The sequence below is a fragment of the Azolla caroliniana genome, unplaced genomic scaffold (assembly GCF_043228905.1).
Source record: "Azolla caroliniana isolate FFs.n. ecotype wild unplaced genomic scaffold, voAzoCaro1.0.p SCAF_17, whole genome shotgun sequence".
In the NCBI taxonomy this organism is placed as follows: domain Eukaryota; kingdom Viridiplantae; phylum Streptophyta; class Polypodiopsida; order Salviniales; family Salviniaceae; genus Azolla; species Azolla caroliniana.
Genome location: NW_028230452.1, coordinates 3,373,151 through 3,382,897, shown reverse-complemented (window position 1 = coordinate 3,382,897; position 9,747 = coordinate 3,373,151).

Sequence of the window (9,747 nt, the reverse complement as noted above, 5' to 3'; positions counted from 1 at the left end):
TAAATATGTTTCTGAGAGCCCATCGAGGCTATATTTGTAAATAGCCGAAAAGTCATATTGGTATAAATATGACTTAGGGCAAACTTTTAGTTAATGTTGTTATTTTCTTGTTGGTGCAAGAAGAAGAAAGAGCACGTAACAGTGTACAGAAAGAGAGAGAGAGAGAGACGAGGTCGTTGCCTCTGTTGTAACCGCCGCCTGTGGCAAAGATCGTGAGCACGAGGTCGTTGCCTCCGTGAACTCACTGTTTTGTACATTCTTACATAGTGACAGTTTGCAGTCTGTGGGCTGCCGTGGTTTTTTCCCCTAGTTTGGGGTTTTCCACATTAACCTCCTGTGTATTCTTCCTCTCCTTTGTGTCGCGCTTCATTTCTCGTTTTCTGTGTATGAAAAGAATCTCGGTTGTGGCCGAGTGCTGGACATAAGGAGCCTTGAGTTCCCGTCAATTGGTATCAGAGCGAAATCGACACAGAAAATGGACGAATCATTTGGCGGCATGTTCAAGCTCACCGGCTCCAACTATTCAGTATGGAAGTCGAAGATGAGGGACATGCTCGTTGTTAAAGACCTCTGGCTACCGGTTCAGTTCGGGGACAAGAGACCGGACAAAATCGACGCCGCGATATGGGAGGTGATGCACATGAAGACAACGGCGTACATACGGTGCTTCATCGACATGAGCCTGTACAACAACTTCAATGAAGAGAGCAAGGCTGATGAGCTCTGGGAGAAGATCGGCATAATGTTCCAAAACAAAAATGTTGTTAATCAGGTTTCGGTATTCCAGAAGCTAATAAGACTCCGGTACCAAGATGGCTCCAGCATGGCGAAGCATATGAATGCCTTCCAGGGGCTGATACACTAGGCAACATCATTGGAAGTACCTCTTGCCGATGAAGTATTAGCACTACTCCTGCTCGGTTCCCTCCCGGATAGCTGGGAGACGTTGGTTGTCACTTTGGGCAACGCCGGGCCGGAAGGAAAACGGTTATCCCTAGCAAGAGTAAAGTCGAGCTTGCTAGATGAGGAGGCGCGTCGGAAAGACAAAGATACAAGCTCCGACTCCAAAGCACTTCTTACCGAATCGGAACGTGGAAGACATAGAAACCGTAGTCCCCAGAACCGGGAGAAGTCGGGGACACGGTCAAAGTCAAGGGGGAGGCCTACTTGCTTCTATTGCGGCAAGCCGGGACACTTCCAAAAGAACTGTCGGCATTTCCGTAAAGACAAGGAAACCGACGGTACCGATTCGAAGCAAACCTCAGACCGGAACAGTAAAGACTGAAAGGGGCCGGACCGGAAGGGAACGACGGCAATCGCGGCAAGCGAAGAAGAGTTGATGCTCATCACCGAGGAGAGTGAAATAAACCTTGCCGGCGACAAGACGACCTGGGTGGTAGACTCCGGAGCGTCGTTCCACCTTACCCCGGACCAGAAATGCTTCTCATCCTATTCAGTCGGTGATCACGGCTGTGTCCGGATGGGGAATGAAGGAACATGCCGAATTGTCGGCATAGGAGACATGTGGCTGACAACACCAACCGGATGCAAGTTGCTGCTGAAGGATGTCCGACACGTTCCGGAAGTTCGTCTGAACCTGATATCAGCCGGTCGGCTAGATGATGAAGGCTACACAGGTAGCATCCGGAACGGTGTCATGAAGTTCAGCAAAGGGAGCCTAATTGTGGCTCGGGCCTGGAAGGTAAACACGTTGTACCTGATGAATGCTTGGTTATGTCCGGAAGAAGTGAACGTGGCATCCAACACTGCCGGTGAGCTGTGGCACAAGAGGCTGTGTCATATGAGCGAGAAGGGGATGAAGAGGCTTGCAGACGACAAACTCATTCTAGTGAAGAACGTGCACTTAGAGAAGTGCACTGATTGTCTGGCCGGTAAGCAGAACCGGACCTCCTTCCGACCAAGGCCACCGATGAGACGTAATGCACCACTGGAGTTGGTGCATACAGATGTGTGTCAAGTAGACACGAAGTCACATGCCGGAGCGCAGTACTTCGTGACGTTCATAGATGACCACATCCAGAAGCTATGGGCCACGCCGCTGAAGACGAAGGATCAGGTGTTATCCGTCTTCAAAGAGCTCCACGCGAGAGTGGAAAGAGAAACCGGCCGGAAGCTGAAGGCGGTTCGAGCAGACAACGGAGGAGAGTACCGGGGGCAGTTCGAGGAGTACTGCCGCTTGAAGGGAATCCGGCTCGAATTTACCGTGCCGAAGACGCCGGAACTAAACAGACTGGCCGAGAGGATGAACCGGACCATAATGGAGAGGGTCCGGAGTATGCTAGCGCATGCAAAACTACCCAAGAAGTTTTGGGCTGAGGCACTGTCGACGGCGACATATGTGATAAACAGATCACCCTCAGTACCCTTGGACGGAGACACGCCACAGAGAGTATGGACTGGTAAGGAAGTGTCCTACCGGCATCTGAGGGTGTTCGGGTGTCTCGCGTACGTGCATGTAGCAAAGGACCGGAGAGGAAAATTAGATCCAAAGACCCGGCCATGTATATTCCTCGGTTACGGTGACGATGAGTTCGGCTACCGAGTGTGGGACCCGGTTGACAAGAAGGTATTCCGGAGTCGAGATATTATCTTCATGGAGGACAAGACACTCGCCGACTGGGAGTCGGAGAAGAAGATAATGAACTCTGAGTCGACTGGTAAGGATCGACTCTACGATGAGCAGACCCAACCGGCAAGAGACCGGTTAGCACTCGAGGAACCAGCCGGTTACGGTGAGGATACCGAACCGGCAGAAGAAGAAGTAGAGGAAGCTGAGACCGGAACCGGTCAAGACCCCGAATCGGATTCGGATGAAGAGTAAATGGAGGAGCCGGTTACCGAAGCCCGAAGACGTAGATATCCTCTCAGAGAGAGAAGGGCGCCCCGGAGATTTCTGGATGCAGAGCATGTTCTGCTGACCGATGAGGGGGAGCCGGAAAGCTTCGAAGAAGCGAAGGAAGACACCCACAGCCGAAAATGGTTAAGTGCCATGCAGGATGAGATGGATTCCCTGCATGAGAACCATACGTACGAATTGGTGGAGTTGCCGAAAGGAAAGCGGGCACTCCGAAACAAGTGGGTGTACAAGTTGAAACCGGGAGATGCCGAGAACCCCTCGAGATACAAAGCCAGGATTGTGGTGAAGGGGTTCCAGCAGAAGAAGGGCGTGGACTTCGACGAGATATTTGCCCCGGTAGTAAAGATGACCTCCATCCGGACGGTGCTGAGTATAGCAGCAAGCATGGATCTCGAGGTAGAGCAGCTGGACGTGAAGACGACATTCCTTCACGGCGACCTCGAAGAGGAGATCTACATGCAGCAACCGGAAGGTTTCGTGGAGAAAGGGAAGGAGCACCTGGTATGCCGGTTGAAGAAGAGCCTGTACAGACTGAAGCAGGCTCCCTGGCAATGGTACCGGAAGTTCGACTCCTTCATGACCGATCAAGGGTACCACAAGACGCAGGCCGATCACTGCGTGTTTGTGAAGAAGTTTGAAGGAGGGGACTTCCTAATACACCTCCTGTACGTGGATGACATGTTGATCGTCGGACGGGACCAAGTCAAAATACGGATGCTGAAGAAGGCTCTCAACCGGACCTTCTCAATGAAAGACTTGGGTCCGGCAAGACAGATGTTGGGGATGCACATCATCCGGAACCGGTCAGCGAAGCAATTATGGCTGTCACAGGAGAAGTATGTGACAAAGGTGCTTCACCGGTTCAACATGTCATAAGCGAAACCGGTCGGATCGACGCTTCCGGAAAACTGCAGGCTATTCGGGAAGCAAAGCCCGAAGACGAAAGCAGAGAAGGCGGATATGACGAAGATTCCATATGCCTCTGCCGTCAGGAGCTTGATGTACGCAATGGTGTGTACCCGACCGGATATAGGATACGCAGTCGGAGTGGTGAGCCGGTTCATGAGTAATCCCGGCAAGGAGCACTGGAACGCAGTCAAATGGATACTCTGGTATTTGAAGGGCACTTCAAATATGTGTCTCCGATTCGGCTCCGGAAAACCTCAACTGGACGGTTTCACCGATTCGGACATGTCGACTGATGTGGATACCAGCCGGTCTACATCCGGGTATGTAATGACATATGCAGGGGGAGCTGTTTCAGGGCAGTCGAGGCTGCAGAAGACGGTTGCATTGTCAACCACGGAGGCGGAGTACATGGCAGCTGTGGAAGCCGGCAAGGAAATCTTATGGATGAAGGACTTCATCGGTGAGCTCGGTATACGGCAAGAGGAATACCGACTCTATTGCGATAGTCAAAGTGCCATCCACCTTGCTAAGAATGCGGCCTACCATTCTCGGACGAAGCATATCCAGCGGAGGTATCACTGGATCCAGGAAAAAGTAGATGACCAAGAGTTCGCACTGACGAAGATCCACACGGCCGAGAACGGGTCAGATATGCTGACCAAAGTGCTGACACCCGACAAGTTGGATGCATGCCGGAAGAGAATCGGACTGGTAAGACACCCCATGCCGGAGTGAAGGGGGAGTTTGTTGGGAGACAGGTCCCTCTGGATGGGAAGGGAGAAGAATAGTGTCGAAACGGTATGAGGAGTACCCGGCTACGGAGAGCCGGATGGTGTAGGCCCGGTGTGAACCGAATGAGGAGTACCCGGCTACGGAGAGCCGGATGGTGCAGGCCCGGTGTGAACCGGATGAGGAGTACCCGACTACGGAGAGCCGGATGGTGCAGGCCCGGTGTGAACCGGATGAGGAGTACCCGGCTACGGAGAGCCGGATGGTGCAGGCCCGGTGTTAACCGGATGAGGAGTACCTGGCTACGGAGAGCCGGATGGTGCAGAACCGGTGGGAACCGGAGGAAGAGACATATTCGTAAATATGTTTCTGAGAGCCCATCGAGACTATATTTGTAAATAGCCGAAAAGTCATATTGGTATAAATATGACTTAGGGCAAACTTTTAGTTAATGTTGTTATTTTCTTGTTGGTGCAAGAAGAAGAAAGAGCACGTAACAGTGTACAGAAAGAGAGAGAGAGAGACGAGGTCGTTGCCTCTGTTGTAACCGCCGCCTGTGGCGAAGATCGTGAGCACGAGGTCGTTGCCTCCGTGAACTCACTGTTTTGTACATTCTTACATAGTGACAGTTTGCAGCCTGTGGGTTGCCGTGGTTTTTTCCCCTAGTTTGGGGTTTTCCACGTTAACCTCCTGTGTATTCTTCCTCTCCTTTGTGTCGCGCTTCATTTCTTGTTTTCTGTGTATGAAAAGAATCTCGGTTGTGGCCGAGCGTTGGACATAAGGAGCCTTGAGTTCCCATCACGAATGAAGTGCATTTCCGACTCCATCGCCAGATGCCATGTGGCTGAATCGGCAGATATCGATGCTTCTTCGTAAGACATCGGTTCGCCGACGTCGGTAAAGAAAATTCCGAGAGAGTACCTTGACGGGAACTCAACGCTCCTTATGCACTAAGCTCAGCCACAACCGAGATTCTTTTCATAGACAAAAAAAAAAACAGGAAACGAAAAAAACACAACACAAAGAGGAGAAAGATACACAGGAGGTTTACGTGGAAAACCCCAAACTAGGGGAAAAACCACGGCAACCCACAGGCTGCAAACTGTCACTGTGTAAGAATGTACAAAACAGTGAGTTCACGGAGGCAACGACCTCGTGCTCACGATCTTCGCCACAGGCGGCGGTTACAACAGAGGCAATGACCTCTTTCACTCTCTCTCTCTCTCTTTGTACACTATTACGTGCTCTCTCTTCTTCTTGCACCAACAAGGAAAGAAAATGACAACCACAACTAAAAGTTTGCCCTAAGTCATATTTATATTAATATGACTTTTCGGCTATTTACAAATATAGCCTCGATGGGCTCTCGGAAACATATTTACGAATATATCTCTTCCTCCGGTTCTCACCGGGTCTGCGTCATCCGGCTCTCCGTAGCCGGGTGCTCCTCATCCGGTTCTCACCGGGCCTGTATCATCCAGCTCTCCGTAGTTGGGTACTCCTCATCCGGTTCATACCGGGTCTGCACCATCCGGCTCTCCGTAACCGGGTACTCCTCATCCGGTTCTCACCGGGCCTGTACCGTCCGGTTCTCCGTAACCGAGTACTCCTCATCCGGTCTTCACCTGGTCTGTATCATCCGGCTCTCCGTAGCCGGGTACTCCTCATCCGGTCTTCACCGGGTCTGTATCATCCGGCTCTCCGTAGCCGGGTCCACCTCATACGGATTCGGCCGAGGCCGATAGGCCTCGGCCGAGTTTGTTTGTCGGCACTGTTCTTCTCCCTTCCCATCCGGAGGGACCTGTCTCCCAACATACCTCTCCAGAGGTTGCGACAGTCTCTCGGATCTACGAGGTATGATTGGACTAGTCGCACCGGGTGTCAATGTCGGATGGTCGGGAGCCGAGCCATTTGGTTGTGCCGAATCGGTGGATTTGGTGCGAGAGTTGTCGGTTACCTGTGAAACCGATCTCGTGTTGTGGGTTGGGCCGTCATGAAGGGTTGGCACTTCGGAAAATATTACCCTTCGGACTTTAATAGGCCTTTCGGCCGTTTTATGCATAGCCGACTCGTTGAACACGACGTTCGAACTTCGGACGATTTGTCTGTGCTCGGGGTCCCAAAGTCGGTATCTGATCTCGCCGTCGGGTCCATATCCAAGAAAAACACATTTCCTTGACCTTGGTTCGAGTTTCTAGCGGTCGTCTTTCGGTATGAGAGCATACGCCTCGCAACCGAAGATCCTCAGTTTGTCATAATTCGGCTTACTGTCGGTCCATATTTCCTGAGGTATTTAAAGTCCTAGAGGTCTACTTGGCGACATATTTATTATGTGTACTGCCGTAAGTAGAGCCTCCGCCTAGAAGCCATCTGACAGTCCGGAGTGTTGGAGCATGGATACTACGCGTTCTTGAATCGTCTGATTCATGCATTCAACAATTCCGTTTTGCTCCGGACTATAGGGTGTCGTATATTCACGTCGAATGCCGCGTTCCTGGCAAAATTTGACGAATTCTCCAGACTTGAATTCTCCTCCATTGTCGGTTCGGAGACATTTCAATTTCCGACCGGTCTGAATTTCGACCATTGCAAGCCATTCGGAGAAGATCGAGAACACCCAATCTTTGGTTCGGATGGGATAAGCCCACACCTTCTGAGTCGAGTCGTCAATGAAACTAACGAAGTACAAAGTACGAAGCACTACCAAGAGACTGATGTGGCATTGGGCCACAGACGTCCGAGTGGACTAAATCGAGGGGGCTCGATTCTCTTGGTGCTGATGTCGGGTGTGATGTGGCTACCTGTTTGCCATACTGGCAATGCTCGCAGAATTGGTGATCCGAGAAGGAGAGCTTGGGGATGTAACTGGCTCTGGATAGGTGCGTTATGTTGGCCTTGCTGAGGTGTCCAAGTCGTCCATGCCATAACGATGACATTGGGATATCAACCAAAAATAAGTCACCCTCTTTGAGCGTGACATATAAAGGATACAAAGAGTGTACCTTGGGTCCTCGAGCAAGCAGGAGGTTCCCTTTATGGAGTGTCCACCCTCCTGATGAGAACCCGGCACGGATGCCGGCTTCGTCAAGTTGTCCGACTAAGATCAAGGGTCTTCACAGCTCATGAACGTGTCAAACGTTGTGTAGTACGAGTGTAGAGCCACCCGGAAGGTTGAGCTCTACGGTGCCGATTTCGATTATAGCACAGTGTTGCGCGTTTCCGACTCGAACTGAGTCGAAGTGTCGGTCCGAGTATTGCCGAAACTGAGACCGGTTAGGTGTCACATGATACGATGCGCCCGAGTCCAGGAGCCATGTACTTGATTCCTCAGTTGTAAGCAGAACTTCTGATTCGACTGGGTTGTCTATGGACAGTATGTTCGGGTCAGTCGTCAAAATTTCGGCTGAAGAGCTAACGTAGTTGACCTCCTCATGTCTGCTACTCTTCTTATCCGCTCTCTGAGCTTTTTCGGTTTTTGCTTTGAGTGCCCGACAGTCGGCTTTGATGTGTCTCGGTTTCTTGCAGTAGTTGCAGATTCGGTTGTCTCGGGACTTGCTCCGGCTTCACTGATTGTTCGGCGGTTGGGAAGAACTTCTTCCCCAGTTGTTCGATCGGTCGGTTGAACCTTGTACTGCGTAAGCTTCATCTGCCGAGTCTTTCGCCAAAGACTTTCTCCGAGCAGCTTCAGTCAGGATTGTGCTCGTGACTTCGAAGTACTTAACGACAGTTGTTGAAGCATTGCACACGGTTGTAACAAAAGTTTCCCATGAAGAGGGGAGACTACTCATGAGTATCATTGCTTTGAGTTCATCCTCGATTGCCGTCCCCTGAGACGAGATTTGTGAGCTTATGCTTTCATACTCGTTGAGGTGTGCCTTAACCGAATCGGATTCTTTCATCCGCAAGTTGTAGAGGCGCCGGATCAGATACATCTTCGTTGCGGCAACCTTCTTTTCATAAGTTTCCGATAATGTTTTCCAAAGTTCAAACGATGTCGTGCATGATTGCACTGTGAAGTACACTGACTCCAACAAGTGCATCCGAATCGTGGCGCAGACTATTCTGTTCAGCTTTAGCCACTCGTTTGCCTTGTATGCTTCTGGAGGATTTTCATTCTCAATCGGGTCTATCTGACCCTTGACAATGAGATAGTCCTGCATTTGTTCCTTCCAGAAGTTGAAGTTCGAACCGTCGAACCTCCTTAGACTCATGTCCGATGAGCCGGATGTTGATGCCATCTGCTTCGGTTTCGGTTGGTAAGACTCGGTTCGGAGTTGACTACGAACCTTAGTGGGGTGTAGCTGGTCGGCTCACCCGATATCGTTCTAGTCAGTTTTGAACCCGAGTCGGTTTGGTTTCGGATACTTGTTGCTGAACTTGCTCAGAGTGACTCCGGTAACTTGAGGGATAGAACCGGCTGGTCTTCCCGAATGTTGCCGAGTCAGAGTGAGCCCGATTAGCTTCCGATTGTATGCCGAATACCGATTACACGAAACCGATTGTTTGGGCCGATTCTGCTTCAGATGACTGCAGCAATGAGAGGGACGGATCCAATTGATCCTCCCGAATGTCGATCAGCCGATTGAAACATGAAGTGGTTGTTGCCAGGAGAACAATCTGCAGCGGGTGGTTACAGCAAGCGGATGAATAGCGTCCGGTGACCTATTCGGATGTTGTTTAACCGAATGAAGCATGATTGGGTCGGTTGTTGCTCAAGGAGCTCCCCTCAAGCGGTCACAATCACAAGAACAGAGTATAACCGACTAGCTTACTCCAATTTGTGATTTAACACAGTGAGATGCGAGCTTTTTGTTTTTCTTCTCCCTTCTCTATTCTTCAAAGAAAACGAAAACAGAATGTTGTGTTGTATGATGACGGCTGGCAGCAGGTTGAAGAATCTCCAACGCTCTAATACCAAATGTTGGGGAAAAGGCCGTCAAAGCAGAAGTGCAAGCAACATTCGTGATGAAGAAGAACATGTGTATGCATGAGCAAGATAGACACAAAGGGAGAGAGAGAGAGAGAGAGGCACAAAGGAAACGTTATATTCTAATAGCAACAGTTACAAATGACAACCAACCTCCACTAAAGGTTACAAAGTCAATTTATATAGTGACTATCCTAGGGCAACTTCCCTTTATGCTATTTACAGAAATGGCCCAAGCTTGGGTTGTCCAAAAGGACAATGTGAATACGGCCATTATACACTCGTATTCAACACAAAGAAATAT